Source organism: Macrotis lagotis, chromosome 3 (genome assembly GCF_037893015.1).
Source record: "Macrotis lagotis isolate mMagLag1 chromosome 3, bilby.v1.9.chrom.fasta, whole genome shotgun sequence".
NCBI lineage: Eukaryota > Metazoa > Chordata > Mammalia > Peramelemorphia > Peramelidae > Macrotis > Macrotis lagotis.
The window spans coordinates 180,680,148-180,694,815 of NC_133660.1; the positions used below are offsets into that span (position 1 = coordinate 180,680,148).

A 14,668-nucleotide genomic window follows, 5' to 3' on the forward strand; every position below is an offset into this window, starting at 1 on the left:
ACATGCAATAGTAGTTTTTATTCATCAATTTTTGGGCAAGGTTTTGGGTTTTATATTTTTCTCCCTCCTCCCTCCCCTTAACAGAAAGCAATCTGATGCAGACTCTATATTTATAACCATACTAAACATAGATCCATATTGATCATGTTATGAGAGAATTAGATCCAAATGGAAGAAAGAAAATATTAGAAAGGAACAATGACATAATACATAAGACAATTTTTAAAAATTATAGATAATAAGTTTTGGTCTTCATTTAAACTCCATATTTCCTTCTTTGGATATAGATGATATTTTCCATCACAAATTAAAGAAGAGGTGATAATGGACATCTTATCTTATTTGGAATATTTCTAGCTTATCTCCATTACATGTAATATTTCCTGATGGTATTAGATACATAGATACATACACCTTATCATTTTAAGGTAAATTTCATTTATTCTGATTTTTTTTAGTGTTTTTAATAGGAATGTACACTGTATTTTGTCAAAAGCTTTTCCAGCATCTATTAAGATAATCATGTGAGTTCTCTTAATTTTGTTATTGATATACTCAATTATGTTCAGATTTTTCTAATATTGAACCAATCTTGCATTCCTAGTATAAATTCTACCTGATCATAGCATATTAACTCAATTATCATAATGTATTAACCTAATGATCGTATCTAATGATAACCTGTTGAATTTCTATCTAATATTTTATTTTAAAATTTTTCATCAATGTTCATTAAGGAATTTTGATTATTATTTTCTTTCTCTATGTTGACTCTTAGGTATCAGCACCTAATTGATGTCAAAGAAGGAATTAGACAGAACTATGTTCGTGTCTATTTTAAAAAATAATTTGTATAGAATTGGAATTAGTTGTTCTTTAAATATTTAATAACTCACTTGTAAAAACTAGCCATGGAGAATTTTTCTTAGGGAGTAAATTATTGGCCTATTCAATTTCTTTTTTTGAAATGGTGTTATATAAATATATAATTTCCTCCAGATAATCAGGCTACCACATATTGTTGTAAATACTCATTCATTTTACTTAGATTGTCAAAATTTAATGGCACACAGTTGGGCAAAATTGCTCCAAATTATTATTTTAATTTCTTCTTTGTTGGTGGTGAATTTACCCTTTTCATTTTTTGATAATTTGAATTTCTTTCATTAGTCAATCAAATTAGCCAAATTTTATATATTTTGTTGCTGTTTTTTATAGAAACAATTCTTGGTTTTATTTATTAGTTCAATAATTTTCTTCCTTTTTCTTTTATCAATTTCTCTTTCATTTTAAGAATCTCTAATTTAATTGGGTTTTTAATTTGTTTTTCTCTAGCTCAATTCACTGATCTCTTCATTCTCAATTTTATTGCTGTAAACATTTATACATATAAACTTTTCTCTAAAAACTGCTTTTCCTGTATCCCACTAGGTTTGATATGTACAAAATTATTAATATTTCTATGATTTATTATTTGAGCCACTCATTCTTTGGAATTAGGATAAATTTTTAGTCTGTATTTTCAAGACCTTTATTAAATGTGATTTCTACTATATCATGAACTGAAAAGAACGAATTTAATATTTCTGCCTTTCTGCATTTGATTACAAGGATTTGATCACCTAAAATATCATCTTTTTTTTGTGTGTTGGAGCCATGCATTGCAGAGGAGGTATATCCCTTTCTATCCCCTTTCAATTTTTCCAGACATGTATTATGTCTAATTTTCCCAAAATACTATTTACTCCGTAAGTTCCTTCTTGTTCACTTTGATGTTAAATTTATTTAATTCTGAGAGAGGGAAGTTGAGATATCCCCCCCACCCAAGTATGGTTTTGCTTTTTATGTCTTCCCATAACTCATTTAACTTTTCCTCTAAGAATTTGGATGCTATACCTCTTGGTGAATATATGTTTTATATTGATCTAAGGTATGTTTTAGGAAAGAAATTATAGTTTCCTTCCTTATCCCATTTAATTAGAACTATTTTTTGCTTTTTCTTTATCTGAGAAAAGGATTGCAACCGGCTTTTTTTTTTCACTTTAGCTGAAGCATAATATACTCTGCTTCAATCTTTTATCCTTACTCTATATGTATCTATCTTCTTCAAATATGTTTCTTTTAAACAACAGATTATAGGATTTTGGTTTTTAGTCCATTCTGTTATCCATTTCTGTTTTATGAGATAGTTATTCCCATTCATATTCATAGTTATGATTAGTAAGTCTATATTACCCTCCATCCTATCTTTGATCCATTTGTATGTTCTTCTTTTGCTCTATCTCACCTCACCAGGGCTTTGCTTCTGACTGCTATCTTCCTCAGTCTTCCCTTCTTTTATCAGTTCTGTTCCCTTTTCCCCTTTTTCTTTCCCTGTTCTCTTTTTCCCTTCCTTCTTTAATCCTTCCTTCCCTTCCCCACCTTTGTCCTTTTACTTTCCCCTTCTAAACACTTATGGACCAGGTGGTATAGCATGTACATTCTTAAAGGAGGAGCTAAATGAGTTACAGAAAGATATAGAAAACAAAACTATATTAATGGGGGACCTCAACCTCCCTCTGTGAGAATTAAATAAATCTAAACAGTGGACCTGGAGTCAGGCCTGAACTACCTATATTGGAGTCCTCTCAGTGGAACTGCTGAGCTAAGACCCAAGATCCTCCACAGCAGACCTCTGCTGTAGCTGACAGTCTCATACTTGTCTCCTCTGCTCTCTGTACTGATCTCAGCATCCTATGGTGCACTTCACTTCTTCCTAACTACCACAGTATTTTCTACTTGATCTAATAATTCTGGAATTTGGCTTTAATATTTCTTGGCATTTTTCCTTGGGTGATCAATGGATTCTTTCAAAGACTATTTTACACTCTTCTTGGAAATCAAGGCACTTTTTCTTGCTGATTTCTTGAAACATGTTTTCCAGGCTATGTATTTGATCATAGCTTTCAAGTAGTCCAATAGTTCTCAAAGAAGAAACAACATAAGTAGACATATGTAGTTGGATTTAGAAACTTATCTTACACTAACTTTTCTTTTTCTTTTTTAATTTTATTTATTTAAGGCACTGGGGTTAAGTGACTTGCCCAAGGTCACACAGCTAGGTAATTATTAATTGTCTGAGGCCAGATTTGACCTCAGATCCTCCTGATTTCAGGACTAGCACGGTATCCACTGTGCCAACTAGTAGCCCCGCTTCTATGCATCAAGAGGTATGTCATCCAAATTCTTAGAGAAGTTAAATGACTTATGGAAAGTTATAAAAAGCAAAACTATATTGGGGGAATCTCAACCTCCCTCTCTCAGAATTAGATAAATTTAATGTCAAAATAAACAAGAAGGAACTTAAGGAGTTAAACGGTATTTTGGAAAATTTTGACATAATAGATATCTGGAAAAAATTGAAAGGGAATAGAAAGGAATATACCTTCTTCATTGCAGTGCACAGCTCCAACATACACACACACACACACACACACACACACACACACACACAATGATCATATATTTGGGGATCAAATATTTGCAATCAAATGCAGAAGGGCAGAAAGATTAAATGCATTCTTTTTAGTTCATGATGCAATGGAAATCACATATACTAAAGGGTCTTGAAAAGATAGACTAAAAATTAATCCTAATTTTAAAGAATGAGTGGATCAAATAACACATAGAAATATTAATAGTTTTGTCCATATCAACATATCAAACCTTGTGGGATACAGGTGAAGCAGTTTTTAGAGAAAATTTTATATCTATAAATGCTTACAGCGATAAAATTGAATAGGAAGAGATCAGAGAATTGAATATTCAATTAAAAAAGCTAGAGAATAATAAAACTATAATTCAGCACTCTTCTCTGAAACTTAATTTTAGAGCTGCCCTTTGGATCAGGAAGACTAAGCAAGTTATATAACCAGAATCACATTCAATATTTGTTGGAAGTAAAATTCTGTTCTAGATCTTCCTGGCTCTGACAGCTGTTCTCTATCTATTATACCACAGTGCCTCTCATTTGATACAGAGGAAAAGCTTCTCATCACTCTAAGGTTTTCCCTATGGTTCTCAATGAACAACATAGCAGAATGAAAACTATAGTGAGTCTCACTAATCTGGAAAGGTTCTAAGGCCCAATCTAGAAGGCAATGGATTCATGAAAAATCTCTTCATTATTAACATTCATTACTTGATCTCTTCTTTCTGGACATAGCTCTAATCCTTCCTAAAGCAAATCTGAAACGTTGGTTCCCTTCCTTCCCATTTCCTCCAAGTTCTGGATATTGAAGTCTTCCTTTTTTTTTCCTTTTCTTGTATATCTTGGATCTTTCTCTCTCTCCCTCGTGCCTAAAAATAAACTTAGTTTTCTCCCATCCTAATAAAAAAGAAAATAGTACTTTTTATCTTTCAATCCTATTCAGTTATTTTACTTTCTATCTTTTCTCTTTATCAATTTTGAAAAAAAAGTTGATTGAATGCAATATCTATATTTGTTCACTCCTCTTCTTATGTCTTGGAACATGGGATCTAACTTTACTACTCTATTGAAGCTTTTCTGTGAAAGAAAATCATTAAAACATCATTAAATAAAAAAGTCTCTTATAGTCCTTGACTTTTCTGCATAATTTGACACTTGATCATCTTTTCTTGGTTTTCCTACTAATCTTCTAGACATTCCTTATGCTTTCTTCGATGATTTTTCATCATCTTCTTAACAATTTAATATTTTTGTATATCTATAAATATGTTTCTATCTATCTATCTATCTATCTATCTATCTATCTATCTATCTATCTATTTACCTGTATGACACACTCTCTATTTTTTTTCCTTTGACTTATTCTCTATTATCTCTACAAGTTTCCCCTATATGGAATCTATCTCTGTCCCTTGGTGTCAACTTTCACTTCTAGTTTTTTATTTTTAAAAAATTAGTTCAACAATTGTTTCTTAAGTGCCTACTTTATTCAAGGCATTGGACTAGTGATGTAAATATAAAAGTTATTTTAAAATTTTTTGGTATGTTGTTTTTGTTTTGTTTTGGCAAGGCAACACATTTAGGTGACTTGCCCAAGGTCACACAGTTAGGTAATTATTAAGTGTCTAAGACTGGATTTGAGCTCTGATCCTCTTGATTGCAGGGTTGGTGCTCTATCCACTGTGCCACCTAGCTGCCCCTTTCTTAGTATATTTAACCTATTTCTCAGTCATGTGTATGGTGCGAGTCATATGATACACAAAGATGAACATAAGGTTGAAAACAATGGGGGTAAAGGAGAGATCTAGGTAGCTTGTTCTAGGACGATTTGAGAACATCCAGAATTAGTAGAATTAAGAAAGCAATTCACAGAGAAGGTGACACCGGCATTGTACCTTGAAGAAACATAAAGTTGCTGAAAAGTGAATATGAATAAAAAATATCAAATAAATATTGGTGCCAACCATTGTGAATTCATAAACATTAGAGATGTTGTACCAGGATAAACAAGCTTTTCAGGTCATACACAGAACGTAAGAAAGATATTATTGTGAAATAAAGCTAGAAAACAAATATTATAGCCTAGTTGATAAAGGAGAAATCTATGAATCAAGAAGACCTTGCCTTAAATCTTGCCTCTGACTAATGGTGTGTGATCTTCAGCAAGTCACGAAATTAGTAATGCAAGTTCTAAGATTATATATTGCAGAGCAGGTGAGGAGTTGCCTTGAAATAGGAAATAGCCTTATTGGAAACTGATGTTGCAAATAGAAATTTCCATCTTGTAAATAAAGGGACTAAAAAATCAGGGATCTGTGATCAGGGAAAGCAGGAGGCAGAGCCTCCCCAACAACAAGAAGTAAAAACAAAATAACAAAAACAATTAAATAAAATAAATATTAATCCTTGCTCACTGATCTGATATATATATATGTATATATATATATGTATACATATATATATATATATAATTTCTGTATGTTTCCAGTTTTCTCATAGACAAAACAGTTGAATTTTCATATCTTGGCCTCAAATATGGGGAAAGGCACAAAGTGAGTCAGTGGTGAGCTGTGCCTCATCTCAGATTGTACAATATCTCACAAAATAAGTTGAGAGCATCCAAGAATCAGGGGCTTGCTTCTCTTTTCTCTGGACATCAACAGTAAAATGTTTGCAGACCCTTTTATTATATATGCTCATTTTCCATAGTATAAAATGAGACATTTCACTTATATTATAAGATATTTGATATTGCTGATCTTGATTTTAATCATCAGATAAGGTGTTCAGAACATCTGTCTCATTGAGGGGGCATGTGTGTGCTTCTTCTATTAGGCTCATATAGTGTAAATTCTTATTCTGATACTATTCATGTTGCCCCAGTCATGAACCCCACCATATGTCCCTTGCTAGAAATGTAGGTAGGGGTCAGATTGGTGAGAACAAAACCAAGTTGTTAGAATTTTATCACGAAACTATTTGGTTAAGGTTAAAAACTTTTGAGCAGGAGAATGACTTATTGAAGTTGAACCTTTTGATATTTTGTGAAAGATAGAATGGAGAGAGATCAGATTGAAGGAAGTGAATGAAATTCAAGGGTTAAAGCATTCCTCTTGGCCCAGCCCCCAAGGAACTGAGAGCTGCCTGAGCAGGAGCAGCAGCAGAACTAGGAGCAGAAGTGTCAACTGTGAGATGTGAGGCACTGGCAGCCTCCCAAACCCTTTTATGAAAAAAAATAAAACCTCTTCCTAGATTTATCAAGGATGATGATACCAAGGCAGAAAGAAGACTATATTTCAGATGTACTCTGCAATGAACATGCCAGATAATTTTTGACCAAAAGATCAACTAAATGTTTCTAGATACCACTGTGGAAAGAAGTCAACGTTATGCAATGTTGGCATTGTAAACTGTATGGAAAGACAACCGGTGATAAGGAATGCCCATTCTTTATAAAAGGCAATCAGAAATGAGAAAAATTCAGTTACACATGGGGAACCCATGCATGACATCATAAGGGAGAATAAGGAGCATGAAAAAGATGTGAGGAAACAGCAGTTGAAGAAACTACTACAGGATTCTACCTCACATAAAGAGGGCAATAGTTTTCAACTTCTCAGAATGTAAGGAGGAGCATAAAAGAAAGGAGAAACATAAGAAGAAAGTCCCAAATATGATTCTAGTTTATTTACTGTGCCTTCCATCAAAATATGAGATGCCCTAATCAATAGTCTGTGTCCTGAGTTTGTTATAACAACAATCCCTTGCATATACCCTCTGGATAAGCACTCTCTGATAAAAAGTACATTATTATTTTATTACATTGATCAGCACCAGGTCTTCTCTGAGCTCAGACAAGCAGTTGCTAATTATCCAAGGTCTGGTCATGAAACCCTGCTATGAATCAACTTGTCACAATGTTGCTATTAATCTTCATTGTCCAGGATATAGTACTGGGTCATGTTTTGAGATCCACCTACACAAAAGTGGGAGCCCCACCAAAGGTGGGAATCTGGAACATGTGCCCATGCTTGAAATAACCTTTCCCTCACTTTGAAGTTAAACTTCCCTTTGTTTCTTGACTCTTCTGTCTTTGACCTGTTCTGCTTGACTCTGGTCATGCACCAGTTAGAGGCTAGTTCCACCTGATTAGCAGTCCTTATTGGAAATCTGATGAGCTTACCTTCTCAAATCAGGATAGAAAAAATCATTGACAGAATTAAAACTTCTAAGGTCAGTTCTATTCTAAAATAAACTTAAAAATTCTATCAGGGGTGAGGGGTGGGAGGGGAAGCTAAGTCCAATGTATAGAACACAGTCAGAAGTCAGGAGGACCTGAGTTGAAATTTGACCTCAGACACTTAATTTCCTAGTCACTTTAACCCTATTGTCTTGCAAAAAATCACAAATAAATAAATAAATAGAATTTTATCAAACGAATATTGTGCCTCAAGGATTTTTGACAATGATCAGGGGGATTTTTTTTTTTTGTTAATGCTAATGTCATGAAATTTTCAAAATGATTGTTGAAATCATAACATTCCTTACTTCCCATTCTGGCGAATGCCTTCTCATCTTCCTCCTTGTCACCTTGGAAGGTTGATGTGACCTTCTCTAATGAATGAGTTTCTTCTGAGACAAACTAAGGGTTTTATCAAATGCTTTTTTTTTAAGGGTTTTTTTGGGCAAGGCAAATGGGGTAAACTGGCTTGCCCAAGGCCACACCACTAGGTAATTATTAAGTATCTTTCCTTCCCTTCTTCTTCAACATAAAGTATTGAAAAGAAAATTTGATTTTGGAAGTTGGTTTTATCACCAGGAACTTTGATTATCAACAGGAATACACTTTCTACTTATGTAAACTGAGGTACATATTTCATTTGACCACTCTGTACCTCATTTTCTTTATCTATAAAATGAAGAGTTGAAATAGATACTGCTTCAGTTCCTATATCTCTGCGTTTATTCTGAACATCATTTATGAAGAGTCTATTTTCAGACATACTGTGTTGTACTTTACACAGGCTTCTATATATGAGTACTTAATTGACCTAACCCCCTCCAAATTCAAAGCATTTCTTTTAACAATAGAGTGCTAAATTCATTATTTTTTCTTAGCTCTCCTTAGTCTGCATTGTTTCTCTGTACCCATTCTTACAAACAAATATATCTTAGTTGAGTAGGAGAGGCTACAGCAGTTGGAGAGTGTCAGTATAATCTTCTATAAGGGATGAATAATTTAAAATGTTATTATTAGCAGTGAATTATAGTTGTCACTCTTAAAATAGGAGGAGGAATGATGTGGGTTGGGGTAGGGTGGGAATGGAGCACAAGTCTGGCAGTTTTGAAGACACTGGGGAATAAAGCAAAACTTAGAAGGAACTTTTTAAATTTTTATTCAAACTTTCTCTATTTTTATACTTAATATTAGATAATTTTGCAAAGTCTTTTGGAGGGTCTTATTTCTAAGAAAAACAAAAGCTAATTATGATAATTGAATTCTTAAGCACATTCTTCATAACAATAAAAGAACACTCATGCTTTTTGGACTAAAAAATGCTTGCAAATATATTTAATTATAAGGCTTACTATACTCAGCTAGGAAATATCAACAACGATACCATAAACAGGGATAAGTCTGCAAATGATGATTGTGGCTTGTGAAGACCCTGAATTGCAATTAACACCATAGTGCTAGTTAACAACAAAAAGTAGTTTTATTTTTAAATGAAGCTATCTAATCATTCTCTTGTTGGGGCTAGATTTTCACTCTTGAGTAGTGGCACTAACACAACTTCTGAGGCATAAAATAGTTATGAATTGTGATTCTTTAATGGTAAGGTTGAGTAGCAAAGTAACAAAGTGCATAGAGCTGGGCCTACAATCAGGAAGACCTATGTTCAAATATAGCCTCATATACTTATGAGCTGTGTGATTCTAGAGAAGTCACTTTGTTTGTCTCAGTTTGCTCATATATTAAATGACTTGGAGAAGGAATTGGCAAACCTCTCTAGTATCTTTACCAATAAAACCCCCCCAAAAAGATCAAGAGGAATTTGAATAGACTAAAAAATGACTAAACAACTAAAACAATGCTAAGTTTCATAGTCATGTTTTGGTGACTTTTTTCATCTCCTTGAACAGGTGTCTTCTGTCTTGTTTACTAAGGGAGAATGGAAGGTACTTCTATGCCAGGTTTTTACAAATTTTATATGTTAGTATGGAAGAAACTTAGATTAGACCAACACCTCACACTTGTATTAAGATAAGATCCAAATGGACACAGGATTTAGAAATAAAATCAATACAATAAGCAAACTAGAAGATCAGGGACTAGTTTACCTGTCAGATCTATGGAAAGGGAAGAAGTTTATGATTAAGGAAGAGATGGAGAACATCACTAAAAACAAACTAGATGATTTAGATTACATTAAATTAAAAAATCTTTTGCACAGACGAAACCACTGTAACCAAGATCAAAAGAAATGTAGTAAACTGGGAAATAATCTTTACAACTAATCTTTCTGACAAAGCACTCATTTTTAAAATCCACAGAGAACTGAGCCATATTTAAAAAAAAGCCATTCCCCAATTGACAAATGGTCAAAGGATATGCAAAGGCAATTTATAGATGAGGAGATCAAAGCAATCCATAGTCATATGAAAAATTGCTTTAAATCATTTCTTATTAGAGAAATGCAAATTAAAGCTTCTCTGAGGTACCACCTTACACCTCTCAGACTGGCCAATGTGACCAGAAAGGATAACAATCATTGTTGTAAGGGTTGTGGGAAATCTGGGATACTATTACATTGTTGATGGAGCTGTGAGCTCATCCAACCTTTCTGGAGAGAAGTTTGGAACTATGCTTAAAGGGCAGCAAAAATGTGCATACCCTGTGATCCAGCAATACAACTACTGGGTCTATACCCTGAAGAGATGATGAAAAAAAAGGGTAAAAACATCACTTGTACAAAAATATTCACAGCAGCCCTGTTTGTGGTAGCAAAGAATTGGAAATTAAGTAAATGTCCTTCAATTGGTGAATGTATGTCATGCAATGCTATTGCTCTATTAGAAACCAGGAGGGATGGGAATTCAAGGAAACCTGGAGGGATTTGCATGAACTGATGCTGAGATGAGCAGAAAAAAAAAAACAGTGTACACCCTAACAGCAATATTGAGGTGATGTTCAACGTTGATGGACTTGCTCATTCCACCAGTGCAACAATCATGGACAATTTTGGGCTGTCTATGATGGAGAATACCATATTTTTTCAGAGAAAGAACTGTGGACTTTGAACAAAGATCAAGGACTATTACCTTTTATTTAGAAAACAAAAACTGATATCTTATTGTCTTATCTTGTTATCTCATATTTTATGTTTCTTCCTTAAGGATATGATTTTTCTCTCATCACACTCAATTTGGATCAATGGAAATGGATACATGGAAACAATGTAAAGACTGTGGGGGGGGAGGGAAATAAGATTGAGGGAAAATTGTAAAACTCAAAATAAATAAAATCTTTAATAAAAATTAAAACAAAAATTATATTTTTAAGGCAATGGGGCTATGTGACTTGTCCAAGGTCACACAGTGAAGCAATTATTAAGTGTCTGAAGCTGCATTTGAACTCAGGTCCTCCTGACTCCATGGCCAGTCTTCTGCCATGTTAAACACTTGTCTCAGTTCATTGTAACTTGGCTTCTCTACTCTAATAAGACTTTAAATCTTTACTCTTTGTTCACATATTCAGTGACCTTTGTTCATTTCTTATCTATCTTACCTTTTCTACAGATAGATGACTAATAAATGTTTATTGATGGATCACACAGTGTTTCTTTCACTTCAGATATACCATATTTCTATGGTTTACTTTTTAATTCTTTATCTGCCCTATCTCTACCCCTTTTCATGATCTTATCATTTTCTTAATGACCTATTAGAAAATGGTTTTTAAGAATTTTTGTGGACTTCTGCCCAAGATGGCAGACAGAAGACAGACACTGTGTTAAGTGCTCCTCTTTCCCCTCAAAAATAACATGAAAGAAATCTCTTAAAAAAATTCTTTTGACAAAACCCAGAAAGAGAAGCTAGGAGAACACCTACCAAAAAGGTCTATCTCAGGGGACCCTGGGTGAACCAGGAGACAAGATCAGAGGAGTCAGCACTGGGACAGCAGCTGGGTGAAGCCAGAAGGCCAGCTTCAGCCATAGAGACTTTGGTGAGTAGTGGGTGCCTGATCCAACTTTAGCTGTGGCATCTTTGGCTGAAGGGAGAGGAGCTATGGGAGGGTGAGTTACAGCACAGAGAGTTTCAGAGCACACCTAGAGAACAAGCATCTGGGTGAGGTCCTGAGCTCCATACTTTCAGCAAAGCCCTTTTCCCAGAACAAACAATAAACACCCCCCCCCCACCTCAGGCTTTAAGGTGTGGGAAACAGAGTTCACTCAATGGAAATAGTTTAACTCCCTACCCAAAGTGTTCAGCACATTATTCAAGATCAACACAGACTACTAAAGGCCCCAAACACTCCAGAGAAAGCAAACAGTGCTCCCTACCTTGTAACCATTAAAAGGGGAAAAGGGGAGGGGGATGGGCAGTGGGGAGACAAAGGAGAACTAATGAAGGAAGGGAAGAAAGGTAAAAGGGAAAAGGGAAAGAAAGACGAGGGGGGTTGATATAGGAGGGAAAACACACTGAACATGGCAGTATTCAAAAACCAAACACTGGGGAATATGGATAAGAGGGGGAAAGGGGGGAAAATTACAAACAGAAGGAAGATAGTATGAAGGGCAATAAAGAGTTAGTGATTATAACTTTGAATGTGGGATGTACTCTCCCTTAAAACATAAGGAAATAGCAGAGTAGATTAAAAAACAGAAACTGAGGGGCGGCTAGGTGGTGTAGTGGATAAAGCACTGGCCTTGGAGTCAGGAGTACCTGGGTTCAAATCGGTCTCAGACACTTAATAATTACCTAGCTGTGTGACCTTGGGCAAGCCACCTAACCCCATTTGCCTTGCAAAAACCTAAAAACCCCCAAGAAAAACCAAAAACAAAAAAAAACCCAGAAGCCAAAAATATGCTGCTTACAAGAAACTCATTTGAAGCGGAGAGATACATATAGAGTAAAGGTAAAAGGTTGGAGCAAATATATATTTTGCTTCATCTGAAGTGAAAAAAGCAGGGGTAGCAATCCTTATCTCAGTTAAATCAGCTGCAAAAAAGTAGATAGCATTAAAAGAGATAAGGAAGGAAACTGTATCCTCCTAAAAGGTACCAAAGACAATAATGTAATTTCGATACTAAATATGTATGCACCCAATGGTATAACACCCAAATCAAGGAGACCTCAAACTCCTCCTCTCAGATTTAGGTAAGTCTAATCATAAAATAAACCAGAAGGAAGTTAAGGAGGTAAATATATTGTTAGAAAAGTTAGATATGATAGAATTATGGAGGAAATTGAATGGGGATAGAAAGGTGTATACTTTTTTTTCTGAAGTACATGGTACCTTCACAAAAATTGACCATGTATTAGGGTATAAAAACCCAATGATCAATTTCATAAAGGCAAAAATGGTGAATACATCTTTCTCAGATCATAATGCAATAAAAATCACATGCAGTATTGGGATTGAGAGTTATAGACCCAGAAATAATTGGAAACTAAATAACCTCATTTTAAAGAATGAGTAGATCAAGCAGCAAATTATAGAAAGAATTATTTCATTCTAGATAATGACAATAAAGAAATAACATACCCAAACCTATAGTATACACTCAAGGTGGTTGTCAGGGGATATGTTATATCTTTAAATGCTTACGTGAATAAATTGGAGAAAGAATCAATGAACTAAATATGCAACTAAAAAAATTAGAGAAAGAATAAATTAAAAAATTAAATACCAAATTAGAAATTCTAAAAATTAAAAGAGAAATTAATAAAATCCAAAGCAAGAAAGCTATTGAACTAATAAATAAAACTAAGAACTGGTTTTATGAAAAAACAATAAAATTGATAAACCTCTGGTCAATTTGATGAAAAAAAAGAAAGAAGAAAACCAAATCGCTAGCATCATAAAAGAAAAAGTTGAACTCACCTCAATGAGGAGAAAAATTTAAGTAATGATTTGGAATTATTTTGACCAACTCTATGCCAATAAATTTGACAATCTAAGTGAAATAGACAATTATTTACAAAAATATAAGTTGTGTAGATTAAATGAAGAGGAAATTAAAAACCAAAATAACCCTATTTCATAAAAAGAAATTCAATAAGCCATTATTAAACTCTCTAAGAAAAAAATTCCATGGCCAGATGGATTCACAAGTGAATTCTACCAAAATGGTTCTAATTCTATATAAACTCTTGTGAAAAATAGGTGAAGACGGAACTCTACCTTATTCTTTCTATTACATCAATATGGTGCTTATACCTAAACCAGGAAGAGTTAAAACAGAGAAAGAAAATTATATAACTATCTCCCTGATGAATATAGATACAAAAACCTTAAATAAAAGCTTAGCAAAAAGATTACAACAAGTTATCACTAGGATACTGCATTATAATGAAGTAGGATTTATCCCAGGAATGCAAGGTTGGTTCAATATTAGGAAAACTATTAGTATACTCAATTATATCAATAACAAACCTATCAGAAATCATATGATCGTATCAATAGATGCTGAAAAAGCTTTTGACAAGATATAGCACCCATTCCTACTAAAAATACTAGAGAGTGTAGGAATAAATGGATTGTTCCTCAGAATAATAAGCAGTATCTATCTGAAACCATCAACAAGCATTATATGCAATGGGGATAGTCTAGAGGCATTCCCAATAAAGATCAGGGGTGAAACAAAGATGCCATTGTCACCACTACTATTCAATATTAGAAATGTTAGCTTCAGCAATAAGAGAAGGAAAATAATTTGAAGGAATTAGAATTGAGAAGGAAGAGACAAAACTCTTACTTTTTGCAGATGGCATGATGGTATACCTAGAGAATCCAAAAAAATCATCTAAAAAACTTCTAAAAATAATTAGTAACTTTAGCAAACTAGCAGGATATAAAATAAGCCCTCACAAATCCCCAAAATTTCTATATACGACTATCACACTACAGCAGAAGGAACTAGAAAGAGAAATCCCATTGAAAGTAACCTCAGATAATAAAAATACCTGGAAGTC

General features: G+C 33.9%; 1 pseudogene; it reads left to right on the forward strand.

Moving 5' to 3' along the window:
- Nucleotides 1-5,458: 5,458 nt before the first annotated feature.
- On the forward strand, nucleotides 5,459-13,558 carry LOC141519261 (retinitis pigmentosa 9 protein homolog; annotated as a pseudogene).
- Nucleotides 13,559-14,668: the final 1,110 nt, after the last annotated feature.